The 21015-nt window shown below is 34.7% G+C and overlaps 1 long non-coding RNA gene across 2 annotated transcripts; it reads right to left on the minus strand.

Annotated features, from left to right (window-relative positions):
• Positions 1 to 289: 289 nt before the first annotated feature.
• LOC145807483 (uncharacterized) lies at positions 290 to 8500 on the minus strand. 2 transcript variants are annotated; one of them, XR_014350613.1, is made up of 4 exons: positions 8178 to 8500; positions 6541 to 6654; positions 2226 to 6455; positions 290 to 1341 (listed from the first exon to the last, which is right to left on the minus strand). It is a non-coding gene; the product is annotated as an uncharacterized LOC145807483 (long non-coding RNA). The 2 variants fall into 2 exon arrangements; XR_014350614.1 differs by having other exon boundaries at positions 296 to 1341; positions 5669 to 6455; positions 8178 to 8488.
• Between the last annotated feature and the right edge of the window lie 12515 nt (positions 8501 to 21015).

Genomic DNA, 21015 nt, shown 5'->3' on the forward strand with positions numbered 1-21015 from the left:
TGTTGTCCAGACAACAAAGTTCCCACAATTCATAACAACACGAAGATAGTGATCAAGCTATATCACCATCTCAAATTGCAGAAATCCAAAATAATTTTTAGGATGCCCTCTCAATTAATAAGATTAATTATGGAAAAGGCACCAATAGGATGGCCTTAACAGGACCTAGTAGGCATTACTACCCAAGGTCTACTCTTATGGATACCCTTTATGAAGAAGATTTCATTCAAACTCAAAGGTCTTACCGCGGTAAAACTATTTATGAATGGAATCTGGATAGGATGTCCGAATACCAGTTATTTGAACTGCTACATCAAATGATGATGTACTCTATAGTAAGTCAACAGAATGACAATACAGACCATCAAATAGCCATATTTATTGTTAATGGCTTTACAGGAGTCCTTAAAGGATGGTAGGATAATATCCTAACTGTTACCCAACAAAATGAAATTTTAAATTCAGTTAAAATCCATATCGATCCTTTAACAGGACATTCAGAACAAAGACAAGATGCAGTGTATACACTTATCCACACTATCGTACATCATTTCGTAGGATATGATGATGGTGCTAATGATAGGAGCAGAGAACTTTTACAGAATCTTAGATGTCCATCTCTAACCCATTTCAAATGGTATAAAGATGTTTTCCTAATGAAAGTAGTGTGTCAATCTGATGCTAACAGTGAACATTGGAAAGCTAAATTTATTGACAACCTTCCTAGTCTCTTTGCTGAAAGAGTTAGAAAGAAATTACGGGGTTATTATAATAGAATGACCATACCGTATGCAGAATACACCTATGGCCAGCTAATAGGCATAGTAACCGAAGAAGGTCTTCCTTTATGTAATGATCTCAAACTCCAGTATTAAATGAAAAAGCAAAATCTTACAGGCAAAAAGGAATTAGGTGAATTCTGTGAACAATTTGCCTATGATACTAAAATCCAGTATCCTACTAAATCTAGAAAGCAAAAATTTGGAAAACCTTCAAAATATTATTCCAAAAAATACATAAAATATAAAACTCCCAAACAAAGCTATCAGCCAAATCCGCCTCACAAATCTTATAAAGGCAAATAGAGAAAATCTTATAAAAAGAAAGATAAATCCACAATAACATGTTACAAATGTAGACAAACAGGTCACTATGCTAATCGCTATAAAGAAGAAATCTAGCAAAAACTAAATGAGATGGCACGTGATGATCATCTCCAACAGTAGATTCTTCAAGCAATCTCTGAAGAAGAATCAAGCAAACGTTCAGATGATGGACTTGCTGAACTCTATTCACCACCAGAGTCTGATTCAGAATCTGACTCTTCTCCCGAACTTTGCCCTTGCAAACAAATTAATATAAAACAACTTTCAGAAGCTAACTATTGGAAAGCAATAGTAAAAATGAATGGACTTGACTTAAGGGGAGCTGGACCAAGTATTAATGTCCTAACAGATAATGAGAAAAATACGTTGAATATGGCTGTAAACACCCCATTTTTGACCGCCCTTAAGACTTGGGCGCCTCAAGTTGGTTACTCGAGGATAAAAGTTGTGCTATGCGAAGGTTCGATTTCTTCGGCAAGAGGAGCTTCAAATCCCAACCTTACACACCATTTTGGACCAAAACTATTTTGACCAAAATGATTTTAGACCTTAAAACCCTCTCGTTCAAACTATTTTTGAAAAAGTTTCTACAATGTTCCCAGGCTCGCATTTTGTTAAATGTTGCGCTTTTCGGTAAACCGAGCAAGGACAAAGTGGAAATGAATGAAAGAGAGGTGAACTCTTTGAAAAATATTTCAAAACATTTTATTTAGAGGTTTGAAGTTGAAAATAAGGGTGGTGGGAAGAAACCTAGTTGCGGAAGAAGTTGGGCATGAACCGTTAAGAGAGGGAGTCGGGCAGCCTCACTAAATCAGGTCTATCCTTTTGTATAGTTGGACTTTAGTTGTGAGGCCACCTCCATTGGAAAGTGGACTTCTGGGGCTTCATTTTACACTCAAGAATCTCCTAAAGCCGAATCTGCATAAGGGAGATATGGCTGTTTGAAGTTAGGCATCAATCTAGTTAGGACCAAAACTGAGCAGTTTTCACTAAAATAGGAATTTCTTTTTGCACACTTGGAATTTTGATGTGAGGCTACACCATTGTAAAGAATACTTCTAGGGCTTCAGTTTAGACTCAAGAATAACCTGCAAAGGAGTTCGGAAGAAGGAGATATACCTGTTTGAAGTCGGGCCCAAAAAGCAGATTTTCTGTCCAGCCACTGAATGATGCTTGCCGGCTATTGGTGATTTTTTCCAGCCACAAATGAAGCTTGTCGGCCATCAATGACGCCTTGCCGGCCATTGGTGTCGAAGATCAGATTTTTTACAGATATTTACCTCCAACTGTCTCCACACTGCTTCAGCTATTTTTGGATGGATATTTTCGACCAAAGCTCATGGTTTTCTATATATATAGAGACCCTTCTCTATTGTTTTGAAGGTTGGAAAAATTTTGGGAGTCTCTCTCTCTACAATTCTCTCTCTCTTTTGAACTTTTGTGCATACAAGTGTGGATACACTTCAAGTTTGCCTATCAACCCTTAACCAAAGTTGCTTATCTTTGGGCTGAGGTTGCTTCGGACCCTCTTTGAGCTCTAGAAGGTGGTCTTGGCTTGGTTTATTGCCTCATTGGTGTCTTCCCTTCAAGAGGTAAAACACTCTCCTTTTATACTTGTTTTGCACACTTGCTTGGCCATCTTCTTCTATTGTTTTTGAGTTGTTTTGGGGCTGGTTTTGACTGTCAAAAGTTCTATTTTTGTGGCCTAAAAATGGTGGTTTGAAGCCATTTTCATTTGGGGGGTGGTTCACCCTCCTTGCTCCTTTGCTTGTCAAGCATTTTGTACCTTTGTTCAACACTTTCAAACCAACGTTTTTGGGTCTTTTAACCACTGATTTTCAGAGGTTTTTAGAGGCTTAAAAAGTGGCTTTGAAGCCCCAAAAGTGGAGGGGTTAGCCACTCCTCCTTTGGCTTGTTTACTAGCTTAAATTGTTCCATGTTTTAACTTTCATTCCAGTACATTTTTGTACTGTTTTTGTGCTGTTTTTGGACTGTAAAAGCTTTGCATTTTTGTGTTGAAACTTGTGATTTAAGGCCAATAAAGGTTGAGGGGTGGTTCACCCTTCGTTGTACCTTGTTTTTGAGGCCTTTGCCCTTGTGTTTCCCACCTTTTTACTATCTTTTTCTAAGCTTTTAAACACTGTTTTCAAAGTTAATTCAGTTGTTAAAAACATGTTTTGAAGTCCAAAAATAGAGGGGGTAGCCTCCCCTCCTTGTGTTTTGTTTACTAGCCTAGCATGCTCTATGTTTTAGCCTGTTAATCTAGCTTGTTTTAGCTCAAGTTCAACATGTTTTTGCCTTTGTTTTAGACTACTTTAGCTCTGTTTTGGGCTATTTGAGTCAGTAGAGACTTGTTTTGTGTAGTTGTAGTGTAAGTCCTTGCACTAGCTGCTTGTTTTAAGGCCTTAAGCATCATTGGTGTGACTTGGTTACATGTTTTTAGTGCTTTTATCACTTAATTCTGGCACCTAAATCTCTACAACCTCCCTCTTTGCTTCACTCTTTCATTTGCTTTTGAGGGTTGTTTTAAGCTTGGGATCCTTTAAGCTTGAGATTGAGGTCATGCTTAATAGTTTAATCCTCTTTGAGGGTTCATTATCAAAGGCATGATCTATCTATTTCCTCACACAACCCCTTGGTTGACACTTCCTTCACCTTAAAGGACATTCACCAATGGACAAAACAATTAAAGATTGATTTGGTAATTAAAATGAGTAACCAAAAATGACAAGTAAAAGAGGCAAGATAAGCATGTCTTTGTGTTGCATTGCATGTGTTCAAACCGGACGTTAGTTTGAACACAAGGAAAATGGAACATTTCATACTCAAAAGTGATGAAATGTGTCATTTTCCTTGGCCTCCATTGCCCTTGATCATGCATGATGGGATGGTGGTCATTTGAGTCTTATTTGTGCATTGATCGAAATTGTACAACTTGGATCTTTGGCCATCATGCAATGAAATTGCTTGATTGGTGGTCTTGGATCCAAGGGTGTTACTCCTTTGAGATTTTGAGATGATAAGGAGGGATACAGTACAAACAAACCCTTGGAAAAATCCCCCTTTTGCTCTGTTTGTGCTATATTGCAGCATGGTGATCCAATGCATCAGTGGCCAACAGTGCCTCATTAATGGCTGGCAAGGCTTCATTTCTGGCCGACAGTACACCCTTTTGGCTGGCAGATGGCCGACAGACCATTGATGTCAACCTTAGGGAATATTTGGTAAGGTGGAGCAAAAAGGTTCTGAAGTATGCTCAACCCTGCAAACAGAACCTTTCAAGAGTAAAACGGAAGACTTTTCGGGGCGAAAACCGAGCATATGCATCTTCTGCTTCCCGAGGTGGAGTAGTGGCAACGTAGTTTAATGTCTCACATGTTTAGTTAGTGTACATTTGTTTTAATTAATTAGTTTACTACATGATTAAAGTATCATAATAATTAGTAATTAGTTTGCTAGTTATTCGATTGGTTTGTAATAATTAGTCTAGTTAGTTTAATTAGCTTAGCTTAGATTAGCTTAACTTATTCATTCGGACCCTCTTTCATGAGGGTATGATGTTGTAATAAATGTGCGTGCGTGTGTGTATGTCTTCCAACCCAGCATCTTTCTCCATTTTATTTAATCGCTTTTGATGGTTAGATTAGGGACATGTTCAATTAGCATACTTTATGCTCACATGTTTGCATCCATTCATTTGTCTTGCATGCACCAAGGCTCGGCGCATCATTCAAACTGCATTAGCATTTCAATACTTCTTTGAATACGTGTTTCAAAGCATGCTATCAAAGTGTTGCAAATACCATGATTAGGTAGCCGAGCATATTTAGTTGCATTATTGCATGTGTTGCATTAGATACTTAACATAGTTAGGAAACATGCATTATTTCCTAACTCGGAGTACTAGGTGAGTTTTAAGGGATTCATTATTTCCTAACACAAGGGATTCAACCTTGCCTTAATAACCATGGATTGATATAGCACATTATCGAGATCCACCATTATAAAATATGATCACTAATTTAAATTTAGTCTAAATGGCAAGAGTTAGAAAGGTCACCTAAGATAGTGTTTGGTTCATTAGATGAAATAAAATGAAATGATCATTACATCAAAATATTTATTCTCATATTTGATTGACAAACAAAAATAGTGAAAAATACGTTGTAAATAGAACATCATATACCAATGTAACGGATTGATCATTCCGTAAGGAAGATTAAGGAATAATCATTCTATTCCATTCTATCTCATCCCAAGATTAAGGAATAGATTGGGAACATATAGAAGCAATAAACAATTAAACATGCTTCAATAATAAATAATAATAATATAATCCAAAAATTAAATATTGATCAAGAACACGAATTATAGTATGAGCACACTAGATCTTATTTTTCAATTCTATATCCAATCAAAGAAAAGGGTTTCGTGGAACCCAACCAGGTCTTCTTCATGTATACATACATATGCAAATTCAATACATCCCATAAAGAATATCCAAAAATCAACATCCACACATCAATTCGCACCTAGAAAATGAAAGGAAAAAAAATACTCACAATTTGATTCTCGAATTGTTTCTTCTCTCTATTTCACTTGAGATTGGTTGATGATTTTTAGAGGCTTCCTATCAAAACAAAACTAATAAGTATATAGATGTGTTTATACGTATATAAATCGAGCGATATAGATAGAGAGAGAATTACCTTCAACTTGTATCGAAGCCCTAGCACTGTGATTGCTCACAGTCCATAATGAGCGAAATTAGGAACCTGACTTGTAGTAGGTTTCTATCTCTAATCTAGGTGTGCGATATTTTCGCGCCGAACTTTTTTGGTTTTTCAATATAATGTTTTTTTTATGGGTTCAATATAACTTTTTTTTTTTTTGTATATATTATCCCAACGACAACATTTTTTAAATGCCATTAATCCTTAATCTGTGTAATTTTTCACAACATTTATAAAAGGTTATTAAAAATTACAATTCAATGCTACAAATATCTAATGTTAGCACCTCAAGTCATTTAATCACAAAATGCTATAAATGCTCCATAATTAATAACATTTTAATAAAAAAAAGGCTATAAAAATATGCTATTAAAAGTACTATTTGTTGTAATGGCTGGTAAAAGAAAAAAAGAAAAAGTGTGATAAAGGAATAAATCAAATCAAACAAACCATATAGATCAAAGTTCTTCCTCTCTGGAAGTAGACAGAGAAGAAATTGAGGAGCCCCAGGAAGTTTGGATTGTATATCTTCAAACATTTTTTCCACTCTAACAAGAGGTGGGGCCCGCCTATATTGTGGACTCTCTTCAAATGCATCGAACAGAGCATCAATTTGCTACAAAAACAAAACAAAAAAGATTTATATTTTAAATCATATAGTACTGAACCTAATTTAAGCTAGCATAAATGACAGGACATACAATTCCCTTCATGTCTCCACATTTGATCAAATCCCTAACAAGGCCATGGATATCGCAGCGAGCTGAAAAGTTCACGACAGCCTAGCGATCGATCTTTGTTGGGTCCACTAGTTTCTACACCAGCAAAGAAAAAATTTGTAAGAACACAAAATTAAGGTTGATCTGTGCCAAGTTTTAAGAAAACTAAATAAATTAATTAGAGAGCCATGCAGAACCCAATGCCGTTGATCTAAATGAACCGAAAGCCATTGGTTTGGAGAGAACAATGAAGCCATTGATCTAAATGCCAACTTCAATTAAGAGATCTATGGCTTTATTGAAGTGTAAATTAAAAGCCCCAGTTCTACACAAAATCTTACAATCTGTCTCCCTGAAAATTCAGAAGAAAAAAAAGAAGAAAGAAAGAGAGAAATAATAAGATACCTGACCAAAAATAACAGCTGTATCAGTGCTCTTTAAGAGATCTATGGCTTCATTACACTTCAATGAAGCCATTAATTTACACTTCAATGAATGTAAGAGTTGTAGGCTGAGATGGTTCAACCAATTGGACCCAAGGATCAACAGAAAAGCTTTTAGTGAAGAGGAAGAAGAGAGACTAATGGCTGCTCATAGGTTGTATGAAAACAAGTGGGCCATGATTGCTAGGCTTTTCCCAGGAAGCACTGACAATGCAGTGAAGAACCATTGGCATGTTATTTTATCATCTAAAATTGCACCTAATAACATCTCATGAACAGGTAATTAAAAAAAAATTGAAATTCAATCTCAAACTGAAAAAAACTGAATTCAATCTCATGAGCATTGTACCTAATAACAGCTCATGAAACTGGAAAAAAAAATGAAATTCAATCTCAAACTGAAATTGCACCTAATAAGAGCTCATGAACAGGTAATTGAAAAAAACAATTAAATTCAATCTGGGCACTACCAAACCTCATAAACAGATGTCAAACACATGAGCATTGTCCAGTTTCATTTGAACATTTCGTCAAACACATGGTGAGCAAAAGGGTCAGAAGACAACAACAAATGCAAGCATGGACGAAACAGGCCAAGTTAGAGCGGTAAGTAGAGAAAAACAAACAAGCAAGAGCAATAGTTAGAAAAAAAAAAAAAAAAAAAAAAAAAAAAAAAAAAAACAAACAAACAAACAAACAAACAAACAAACAAAGAAAACAGGCCAAACACCAACTGCACCCTAAAACCTCTCACCGCTGCCAAGTTAAACACTAGACCATTCACCGCAAAGACCACATCCTTGCACTTATATTTGACCCACAAAGCAATTCTGAAGCAAAGATTCCCATCTGACTTGAATTCCATTAAACTTGAGGTCATTACGAGCCTTCCAAATTGACCAAACCATGGCCTCCACATCTTCTTTTCCAGCTACCCAAATTTAAACCCAACCCCCAGTGTGACAAATTTGAAAAAGCTTATGGTGCAACCCAACGAACATTCCACCATTCTAGTAATTCAACCCATATCCTCCATATCCAAGGACAATGAAAGAACAGATGCCTCAACCTTAACATGGGTCAATTTGGGGTTGGGTTTGGGTGAAGGTATGCAAATGAAAGAAGAAAACCTTAGAGGCTGAAATTAGGGAAATAGAGACTATAGAGAGGACATACCTGGGGTAATGCTCCAATGGTGGATTGAAGGTGCTGCTCGTGTGCGATGGCGGTGATGCTCCGTTAACGATGGAGACAAAAGCGAGAGAGAGAGAGAGAGAGAGAGAGAGAGAGAGAGAGAGAGCCGGAGGAGAGCAGAGGCGTGAGAGAGAAAGAGAGAGTCACAGAGTGAGAGACAGACATAGATGTATGAGAGAGTTAGAGCGTGTGGGAGTGTATTTCTTAAACCTAGTTTATTTTCTTTCCCGACTAACTTTTTTTAGTCGCCAATAATAAATAAAGGCCTTTCCTCCGACGAAATATTTAGTAGCCAATTAATTTCCTCCCCCCCCCCCCAAAAAAATCTATCTGAAGTCCAATTTTTAAAATTTTTAATTATAATTGCCGACTAAAATTTAGTCGCTAAAAGTAAATTAAATACCGACTAAATTGTTTTTAGTAGCTAAAGATAGTACATTTAGGGACCAATTTTTTTTTAGTAGCCTATAGGGTAATTTTCAGTTCTTTGGCGACTAAAATATTTTTTAGTCACTGAAAATTAATTTTTGGAGACCAAACTTTTGGTCGCAAAAAGATAAAAAGTAAATTTTTATTTTTCATTTGACGACTAAATAATTTCGTAGCCAAAACTAACTATATAGCAACTAAAATATTTTTTAGTCACCAATTATGGCATTTTTAGTGACTAAAATATTTTTTAGTAGCCAATTGTTGCATTTTTACCGACTAAAATTTTTTTTAGTAGCCAATTGTTGCATTTTTACCGACTAAATTTCTTTTAGTCGCCAATAATTAATATACCCCGAACTAAAAAAAAAATTAGTAGCTAAATGTTGTAACTAATATAATTTTTGGTCGCCAATTCCACAACTTTTGGCTACTAATTTTTTTTTAGTAGCCAAATTTAGTCACCAAAAGTGTAATTTCCTGTAGTGATAAAACTCAAATTATTAGCTATGTGGACAAGCCAGCTGTTGTGAATGAGCTTGTGATTGTTATGAGGTACTTTTATAAGAAATGTGACTCCTCAAATGTTGGAATTATAGAGATCCGAAATCACATTCACATTCTCATTCCTTCCAAGATTACTATCATTCAAATATAGACTAAGATTAAGGGTTAAGATAATCTAAGCCAGCATCCTAAATAGAAAATAAACATACTATAACAATGTATCACTTAAACATGATAATTTTCACATTACTTGCAAAATTACTAATCAAGTTTGTTTTATTCAATTTGTCAATCAAATCCATTTAAGTTTTATCATTATATAGTTAACTTAATACAAGATTTGATCAATATCAATTTTGAAAAGTTTCTTTTATAGAAGCAATTTTAACAACTATGGTCAATAGTATTCTATACATAATTCATACATTTGAGAAACAATTATCTATTAGTTTTAAAAAGTTCACTACATCAATTAACTTTTTGATTTATTTTTAGGAGGCCCTTTATATATATATATATATATATATAAACAAATATAATGACATAAATTTTTTAGGAGTATTTTTTTTCACTAATTTTTAAGGACTTAAAGCGACGACTTGCCCGAGTTGTCTCCAAATCCAGCGGCCTTGATAATAACGAATTGGCTAGCAACCAACCAAATAAGAACAAGAAAAAGAAAGAAAACAGAACATGAAACAACACCACTCCAGCTGCTAACACACACCTAGCTAACAGCGCAACAATAAATATTATAAAATTAGAACTAATGGAACAATACAATAGTGACAAAAAGGTCAAAAGAATGGTTATTAGAACTAAATTCCAAAAGGGAGAAAATGTATTCTATTTTTAACTAGGACCCATCCTGAGTTATTAGGGGTCTAAGTCAAATTTTTTAAAGAGAAAATTTCATTTTTTATTGAGAAAATTGCCTTGATAATCAATTACACCCCCAAAATTTTGAATAATTTCAATTTTACTCCAAAAGTTTTTAAAATCATATCAATTTTGTCCTTGCCGTTATATTTGAAATGGAAAAAGTTAAAAAAAAATATATTTTGACCTCAAATTTTAAAAGAAAGATGCAGATCCATCCTCTCCTACCCAAATTCACAATCTCATCTTCTTTCAATTCTTCCATCTCTTCTCCGCTCTTACAAGCATTGCTGCCACCACCAACCACCACAACAATTACTCAATCCTCCAACCAAACTTCTCTCAATCTCCACTAATAATAATCTCATCACAAACCCCTAAAACTAGTCACACAGCACAACCACCAAACAGGGCCAAAAATGGACTCCTCCTCCTCCTCTTCCTCATATTCTTTTTCCTCACAAGCCGTCGTGTCATCGTCCATGGACGTTGCATTGGCTACATTGTTCAGAGCTTCAGTAATGGTGTTTGGAGCTTGCAAGGGTGGAGAAGGGGGGGAAGAATTAGAGGAAGAGGAGAGAGGGTGAGTTATAGAAGAGGATGGGTCTGCATCTTTCTTTTGAAATTTGGGGCCAAAATGTATTTTTTTTTTAACTTTTTTTCATTTTAAATTTGACGGTAGGGACAAAATATGCTTTGAAAATTTTTTAGGGTAAAATTGAAATTATTTGAAGTCTGGGAGTGCAATTGATCATCGAGGCAAAGTATAGGAGTAAAAACGAATTTTTCTCCTTTTTAAAATGGGCCCTTCATATATGATTACCCACAAAAAAAAAAAAAAGGATAAAAATTTATTTCTATTTCTTTACGATTTAACAAAATTTAGATAACAATATATATATAATAGTTGAATTCCAATTAGTTGAATCGAATCTTTATTTTTTGGATTATCCATGTTATGAGAGTTAAATTAATTGGGGGTAAGAATGAATTTTTTTGATTTAACTCAAGCAATATATAAAATTAGCAAGTTAGGGTTGACTATTTTTCGACATGAATCCAACTATGACACGACTCAATAGCATAATTATTATATTTTAATGTTCATTAAGGGATGTCATGACAATTTTTAAATTTTTTTATTTAACTCCATCTAACTGAATAAAAAAGGATATAAAATAGTAATTTAAGGCTGATATCTTTTTTTTCATCGAAGATATGTATTTTTTGTTACCTATTTTAGAGTCAATCTAGTAAAAAATATATAGTAATAAGGCACAATTTTTTTAATTAGAAAAATCCAATTGAGTTTAAATCAAACATTTTATGAATAATTTCATTTAGTAGAAATAAATTTTATAAAATTTAACTTATGGGAAAATTTTTAATCTTGTCAGACTCTTGCTAAGTTATTTTTAATTAAAAGTGAAAGTTTTCGCATTAAATATCAATCAGACACAAATCAAAATAGAAACATACGACAATATGAAAATAAATGAATTGGGCTAATATTGAAGTAATTATGAAATAATACGACATGATACACATTCCTAGTTGGGCCTCCTAAATTTTGTTCAAAATTGAGAGCCCAAGGCCATTGCCTTAATCTCCTCATCTCAGGGTCGACCCTATTTTTAATCCTCCAAGCCAATCAAGTTGAGCATGACTAAAAAGGATAATTCTATATATAAACAAAATTAATGATATGATGATTTCTTTCATGGTGTTTTTTTTATTATTTAATTTTAAAACCTCCAGTATTATGGTTTATAATTTTGTTTATAAATCAATTTCAAAATTATTTTGAATCTTTTAAAATCATTTTACCCAAGTGATATGAGGCCAGAGTACTTTGTCCCTTTATAATTTAATTGGAGACTTACGTGTATTTCCTAATAGCTGAACATATTGTCCAATAGGTCCTGTGAGAATTAGTGACGTTTTTTATCAAACACTATTAAAAAACGTCACTAGTTGTTAATTTTCAACGACAATTTAAAAATTGTCACAAAATATGTCAGTAATTATAAGTTTTAGTGAGAGTTAAAAAAAACGTCATTAAGTTTTAACTTTCTGTAACAATTTGAAAAACTTGTCATAGAAAAATTTCACTAATTGTAAGTTTTAGGGATAATTTATAAATACCATGACAAAAAAAAGGGTCATTAATTATCAATTTTTAGCAGCATATACAAAAAAATCATCACAAAAAATTATTTTTAGCAACAATTTGACTAGAACCTATTTTTAATAGGACTTGATTTGAATCAAGCTTATAGCAATCCCGGTTTTTCCCACCAAGTATTGTGTTCTTGACTCGGGTCTTGTGGTTGTTGTTGTTGTCTTATTCTTGTTTTCATCCTTTAATTCCTTATATTTTGGGTTTTGGGATGTGTTAGGTAAGATTGGAACAGGTTGGTTGGGTGTTGGAACATATGGTTGCTGTCCAGATTTTTGTTCCTTCGCTCGAGCAAGACTTTTGTCGCTCGAGCGAGATATCTTGCACTCGAGCGTGCGTCTCCGTCCAGTTTGGACTTGAAGGTTGTCATTCTTGGCTCAAGCGAGCTTTCCTTTGCTCGAGCAAGCGAACCCTATGTTTTGAATTTCTTCGCTCGAGCGAGCGGTCCTTCGCTCGAGCGTGCTTTTGGGTTGCAGACCTAAAGCTTTGCATTGTTCACTCGAGCGACGCTTCTTGTGCTCGAGCGAGGTATTTGTGTCTAGTCGCTCGAGCGACCAATCCTTTCCTCGAGCGAGCCTCGAGTGTATCAGTTGTAGCAGCGTGTTTCTTCTTCACTTTTTCGTCTCTTTTTACTTCCAAACCCTAGATCCGACTCTCTCTCTCTACATGCACCTTCTCTCTACAAATATCCTTGGTTCTTGGGTGTGTCTACCCTAATCTCTTTGTAAGAAAGGTGGACCTTGGTGCGGGCTACACTTTGATCCAAAAAAGTTGTACTTTGGAGCACTTTCGAGTTTCTTCATCTTTTCCTTTGGGATCTTAACTTTGAGGTAGGGATGATCTACTCCTTCTTATGAGTTTTAACATAAATAGTAGTCATTTAGTATAAATGTTAAGATTTGGTGATTTGGGAAGTTAGGGTTTGAGGTTTGTGGTATATAAGAGAGGGGTTTTGTGTTTTTAAGCTCCATATGTACACGAGGTCTTGAAAATGAGGTTTTGTGGGTTTGATAGGTGAGGTTTGGTCTTAGGATCAATGTTTGAGAAAATGGGGGAAATGCCCTAATTGGATGTAAATAATTAATTTTTATAATTAATTTGGTAATTGTGAGGAATATGAAACTGATTTGAACATCATGAAATTGGATGGAATTGGGACTAGTTAGTGTAGTCGGTTTGATAAACCACTCACCTATGGAAAATGTGATAATTTATCTGTTTGGTAAATTCATTTATCTATCTAGAAATAACTGCTTTGGGCTATCCATGAAGGATAATCTTGATTGTTGTAGAACCGCATGATGATTAGGTAAATTGAAACTAATCAATCGAAATATGTCATTAAACATGATAGTGGGAAGAACACATTGAGTATGTGCCTTAATTGATCATGGTATAAGATAAAGACTTTAATACATTGTATATGTATCTTGTTTGGGAGGAGATATGTGATGTACTCCGTATATGATTATGTGCTTTAATACATTGTATGTGTATCTTGTTTGGGAGAAGATAGGGTATGTACTCCATTTGTGCTTATATGTATTCTTTGTTTGGGAGGAGATAGGGGATGCACTCCATACATGTGATTATACGCTTTAATACATTGTATATGTACCTTTGTTTGGGAGGAGATAGGGGATGTACTCCATAGGTGATTATATGTTTAAATACATTGTATATGTATCTTTGTTTGGGAGGAGATGGAGGATGTACTCCATAAATAATTAAGTTGGCCGGAGTGTCCACCAACAACAGTTCCTATAGCAGTTGCAGCTGTAGCTATAGCAAATCCACTTGCTTCTATCACAGGGACGAAAGTGCCCAACGTATGTGTAAAGGCACCTAAACCTGTGGCAATAGATGGAGCAACTAACCCTCTTCCATTTCTTGTCTGCATGACAAAGGAAACTGCAAGTAGGATACCTTAAAATTAACTCCATGAATTACTTAAATTCAGAAAGACAAGAAATCAAAGAAAAACTAAGTCATATTTCCAATAATATAATACCCTCTTTTTTCTTTTTTCTTTTTTCTTTTTTTTTTCTTTTTTTTTTTGTAAAATAAGCACCAAATTGAAGAATCAAGAAGCAACAAAGTAAAACCACTGAAAATTAACCTGTTGACATAGTGAAAAGCTAAAATCATACCAATGGTGATCTTCCATCATAATTTGTCTTCTTATGATCAACTTCAGCTCAGATCAAACTTTTGAGTTGATACAGATCTCCATGATAAGCTGCACTATTAACTCTTAAAGCAAGTTCAGCTTCTTGCTTTCCAATATGAAATGTGATATCAGATTCCAATTGCTTCACACAAACATTTGATTCTTTTCTCTGTCAACTTATACTATTTTAGGCATTTGATGCATACAAATTAATTAATTCGATAAAGTTTACACAAAACAAATGAATATGCATTTGTAGGTACTGATGCCATGAGAGAAAAAGAAGTGCAAGAAACAACATAAGAGAGGCAATAACATTTTAGCACAATTGAATTACCTCTAGAAGGTTGATCAAGATTCTTCGCCCATCATGAAAATATATGTCAAGGATATTTGAGAATGATTGTTTACCAAGGAGCAGAATCCTACATAGCTCACAAACTCGAACAGTATAAGGCTGACATATGTTGCAAAGAATAGAAACTTCACCAAATAAATTGTTAGGTTCCAAATTAGAAACAGTCTCTTCTGATCCATCTACCTCTACATGGTCCTCCTCTTGTACATAAATAGTCTTTTATCAACATTAAAATTTGAGAAACTAGAAACCACTTCCCTAGGGAACTACTTAGAAATACTCTAATTCAACATAATGGTTATGTTTCTAGAAATGTAAATGGCAATAGCAAGTAGGTGGGTTCAAGATAGGCATTTCTTTCGCAACCCTGTCTACAATAAACAAAAATTTTCAACCATGACGATCCCTGAGCCCCTTTTTTAATGTTTGTTCTTCAAGTAGGTGTAATGAGAAAGAAAAGAAAGGTGAGAAAAGACCCAATTGGTGTTAAGTAGTAGTTAAATGTTTCATTTTGGGAGTGTTATGATTCAGATTAATCAGGATTAACCTCACACTCCAAACCACAGGAGCTGATGAATAGTACTGATGTCCTCCAATAATAAGACTATATTTTGAAGACAACAAGACTAAAGTAAAATTAAATAGAGTTCCGTCTATGTATTTTTGTTTAAATAAACAACTAATTTATGGTGGCATCAGGACATGCAACCGTAAATCAAAAAATAAATTAGTATACCATGCATAAGAATAAGGAACTGAAAAGTATATATCTAAAAGAAACAGAAGAAGATAAAGAACAAATAAAAAGACACTAACTCATGATAATCAAATAAATATTAATAAACAAAAGTCAATACAAGATAGTATCACACCAGCATACCATGATAGACAAAATAAAATTGATCCACCACATTTCCCTATTCCATTATCACTTCTCTTGGGAGAAAAAAAAAAAGAACTCCGAAATGGACTCTGATTACCAGCAAGAACAAAAGAATGATTGAGAACAACTCCATCAACTTATGTAAATCCACATTTGCTTATTCAAAAAGGACAATCTTAATTTTGTAGTTGTAAACCAACACATACCAAATACCATGTTGACCACCAAGACTAGTTTCACAGGTAATGCAATTTTTTATTCATTTACTCATGATGAAACTGGAAGGCACATGAGTGCACACATACCAGGTTCCTAGATTAGATGAAATGATGAAAAACTTAATCCCCTTCCCCTCCTATGCAAAATCTACTACCAATTTTCCAAGTGAAATCAAATTATAATCATGAACACTGGTAAGTAAAAGTTTTAAACTATCTTTGCTCAGACCTACTCAATTCATGAAATAAATTTATTAACAAAAACAAACAGAGAATGACAATTGGTAAAAAGAAGTCAATTATGTAAAGAATGACAGAAAATTATGGTTTGTGTGCAAATCAATATGTAGATATTATATATTATGTGTATGTATAAACAACAATCCACAAAAAAATCAAAATCAAAATCAAAATCAAAATCAAAATCAAAATCAAAAAAAAAAAAAAAAAAAAAAACAGAAAAAAGCAGAGAAAAAAACCCCAAAAATGTAGATAGATATAGAAGGTGTATGTATGTATGTATGTATGTATAGAGAGAAGAGAAGAGAAAAACAAAGAACAGAAAAATAGAGAAGAGAAGGGAGGATGGGATATAAATATATAAATATATATATACCGAGAGAGAGAGAGAGAGACGAAATAAGGGTTTAAGGAAGAAGGAAGAGAAGAGAGAGTGCCTTACCAGCATGTCTCTTTGACGAACCTCGAAAGGGCCTACGCAAATAGCACATATTACAAATTGATTCAATTGAACAGATGGAATCAGAAATTGAAGCCAAGTCCAAGTCGAAGTAGTCGAAGCAGTTGAAGCAATCGAAGTAGATCACAAATTAATTCAATGGAAAGTGTAATTACTTTGTTGAGGAAGGAAGCGGACTGCGTCAATGGACTGCCATGTTTCTCAATCTCCACTGATTCAATTGATTGAAGACCAAGTGTTTGAAGAACCCTTTCCCCTTCACCTACGTCTTTCTTCTCCCTCTCTTCTTAGAAACTCGGTTTTTTTTTTTTTTTTTATTATTATTATTTAAGTGGCGCCACAATATTGGGTTTTGACGCCCAAAATATTTTGGACGTACCATTCACGACACATGTGGTAAGTCGTAAGAAATGACTAATTTTTAACGATTGGCATACGTGTGTCGTATATAACTGATGTATTAACGGCACGCCATATGTATGTCGTATAAAGTTTTATTAATTACGACTAAAATTGGAAGCTGTAAAAAATTATCATTTTTACCATTAACGGCTTGCGCAATAGACATGCCATGGTTAATATATTATTTACGACAAGCAAAAAAAACAAGTCGTAAAAGTGAGAAATTACGGCTTGCATTAATTGTATGTCGTTGATGTGGTGCCGTAAAAAGCCAATTTGTTGTAGTGAAGAAGATAATGATAATGTTGGTGATGATGTTGATGATGATGATTCTTGACTCCAAGTCCATAACTTTTCTTTGTTGTTGTTGTTATGTTGACAGACTATCTCCAGGAGATCTTTCTCTCATTCATTGTAAATTTTCTCCTAAATTAAAAGGTTTCGTTGCAACCAATTTGCGCTAAGAACCGACTTTTTTTCAATTAGATTATAATAGGTTTTATAAACTCATATCTCAATTTAACTCAACTCGACAAGTTTGTCAACATCCCAATCCATTGGATTTGGTTTCAAAGAAATACTTTGTGGCCCGTAAATTGCTTGTTTGGCATCATTTTTGTTTTTTGTTTTTATTTTTTAAGAAACATGTAATCTTGTTTGATGACTTGCTCCTAAAACTATTTTCGGGGATTTTTTTCCCCTTCAAATTTTAGTTAAAAAATGGATTTAATTAGGCCTGACGTATATATGGAGAACTGAGGGCTTCGAAGGATTATTTATAAGCAATGGTACTAATTGTGCACGTATTGTTCCAAATGGAACTAATATAGCACGTATGGTGCATGTATTGTTCCAAATGGTACTTTTTGTGCACGTATCATTTTTGGTTATGGCTTTTGATGAGTTTTATGTGTGTAAATATATGTATGTATGCATTCATGCTAAATGGCCATATTCAAGTCTTCTATATGATTTACTGGGCTAACTTTTCTGCGTATTGGCTATCTAGGTTATACTCACTGCATACAAACCAAAGGGGTTATAGAAGTTCTTCAATGCACGGATAGACACTAGTGACAGGTCTATCGACATATTTCGAACCCTAAAGTGTTTCGCGAATTCCCCACACCCAGAATTAGAGATCAGTGATTTTTGCTCACTAATAGTTACCCCTAATTCTTTAAGGACTCGTCTGTACATAGTGGCTACGTCCTTGTTGGCGATGATAACATCGTCACCAAGAACAGCGTAACCTGTAAAGTGTTGACTAGGACGAACTCTTTTAGCACAATAGCACACCACTAAATGATGTGATAGTGCGAATAAGGGCCAAGACGAATAGTATCCAAGCGGTTGTGCACAAATGAACGACAAACCCCACCCTCGTTTGACAAAGGAGACCTAAAACCTATTGCAAGCCAGGATGGAGTTTACCGCAACAGATGAAAACTATTATTTTTATTTATTTTTTTTTTTGTCTAATACATTTGAGGATAGAAAAAATGGTTTGAATTGATCACTTCTTTGCATTGGAAATCCGTAGTTTAGTGAGAAGGCGAACCGAGAGGAAATAGTAAATTCTATAGTAAATATATTTTGGAATCTGAGGCATCTATAAAATTGTTTAGTCGTTACCATTATTTTCTCCTCTTATTTGATGCCTTAGTGGCACATTTGTTTTCTTGGTGTGGAAGGTTGGAGGTAAGAATTTCATTCTACTTTCTGTCCGTACCAGATCTTGAGACAGGATTCTAGTGGCACACAGAAATGTGGCAAGTGCAGGATTGAAGTACCTCTTAAACATGGGTATCTGTCACTCATTATGTGGTGATTATCTAATACTCATTCCAATAGGAATGAGCTAAAAGAGAAGAATGTAAAAAGTTTGCCCTGCAAACTATTGAAATCCACAACCAGCATCATAAAAGCTCCAACAACATCTGCAAGAAGTATAAGAGAGCTAGAGAAGCAATTGCACCAAGTAAGCTCACTCTCTCTCTCTCTCTCTATATATATATATATATATATGTGTGTGTGTGTGTGTGTGTGTAAATATATATTACACAATTTGAAACTCAACTACGAACAGAGCTAGAGAAGCAATTTCATCAAGTAAGCTCCTCTCTCTCTCTCTGAACTACCGTTTTCAAATTTTTTTTGATGTTTTGTCATAAATCCTTGATGGAGATATATGCATATTTCGATACGTATGTGTTTCTTGGCACCTCTGTATTTACCAAGTTCAATTTACTTCAAGAAGAGCCAGTTTCGTTTTAAAATTCAATCTCTCTCTCTCTCTCTCTCTCTCTATAGAATTGCTCTGACTCTGAATCACTTTCCTGATAGAACAAAATTGAAATTGTGTTTCAATGCATATATATACAATTCTCATCATATACATTTTTAGTATGAGATTATCACTCAATAATTTATGTGTTTGGGAATTTAGCAAACGCCTTGTTTAAATTTTGTTTTCTCGCAATATTGGAAAGAGAAGCTCTATTCATTCTGGAATCAATCTGTCATATATTTACTGAATTTTTTTCCCCTTGAATATTCATGACTCTGCTTCCTGAAGTTTTCTTTAGAATTCTTGATTTCTTGTTCTTGAGTGTTTTCATTTCCTTTAATTATACATATATATATATATATATATTCAATTCTTGATAGATGAATATCAATTGATATGCAAATTTCTACATTTACACAGATATGTTATTCAAGATGTTATGTTTTCTGAATATCACGTTACTATCTCCCATTCTTGGGAGGCGAAGCTTTGTGCATCCTGGTATCAATCTATCATATAATCAGAGGATTTTTCCATGTTTCTGTTCTTTGCATATGAGTGACTTGTTTGTAAAAATTTTTTTGTCTTGTTGATTTTTTCTTGTCTAATTAAAGTTTGACTGAGTTAACTGTTATAGCAATCTAGGTTTTATCTTGGCCTTTGTTGTGTTCCGGACTCGGGTTCTGTGCTTGTTTGTTATTATCATTGTTTGTTTATCCCTTTAATTCTTTGAAATTGAGTTTTGGGACTTGTTGGGTGAGTTTGGAACAGGTTGGTTGTGAGTTGTTACAGTTGGTTGCTGCCCAGGTTTTGGCTTCTTCGCTCGAGCGAGGCTTTTTGTGCTCGAGCGCGCCTTGAGTGTTTGCTTCTTCGCTCGAGCGAGGGTTGTTGCGCTCGCGCAAGGATTGAGAGTTTTCAGGTTTCTTTCTTAGACGCAGCTTTCGCTTGAGCGAGAACTTTTGCGCTCGAGCGAGACGCATGTTAATTGTTCCTTCGCTCGATCGAACACTCTTATGCTCGAGCGTGCATCTGCGTTGGTGGCAGACCTGAAGCTTCGCATTGTGCGCTCGAGCGACAACTCCTTCGCTCGAGCGAGCTTCGCATATATCAGTTCGCAGCAACGTGGTTTTATATCACTTTTTGGTCGCTTCTTCACTTAAAACCCTAGATCGGCTATCTCTCTCTCTAAAATTCCCTCTCTCTCTACAAATACTCCACGATTTTTAGTCCTTCTACCCTACTCCCATTGTCAAAAAGCTAGAGTTTGGCGTGGTCTCCCTTTTGATCCGAAAAAGTTCAAGTTTGGAGCATCTTCAAGTTTTTCCCACTTTCTCTTTGAGCTTCTTCATTTAAAGTAGGGATGTTCTACTCATTATTATGAGTCTTAACCTAGATGCGTGTCATCTTTGCATAAATGGTGGAGTTGGGAAGTTTGGGAGAAATTAGGGTTTGGGTCTTGATTTGTGAAAGAGGGGCTTTCTATTTTGAACTGCATATGAGTTTGTGAGGTCTTGAAAATGGGGTCATTTATGTATAATGGGTGGAATTTGGCCTTGGGTATAATATTTGGGAAAGGGAGAAAAGTGCCCTAGTTTGAATTAAATAAACTATTTTGTATAAATAGTGAAATCAATGTGGAAATATGAAATTGACTTGGAAATTATGAGATTGGAGGAAATTGTAAATGGTGTAGTTGGATTGGTAAATCACTCACCTACGGAAAGTTTAATAAATTATCTGTTGGTAGATTTATTTATCTGTTTAGAAATACCTATTTTGGGCTATCGGTGGAGGATAGATATGAT

Source organism: Camellia sinensis, chromosome 14 (assembly GCF_055761805.1).
Source record: "Camellia sinensis isolate YWXY chromosome 14, ASM5576180v1, whole genome shotgun sequence".
NCBI lineage: Eukaryota > Viridiplantae > Streptophyta > Magnoliopsida > Ericales > Theaceae > Camellia > Camellia sinensis.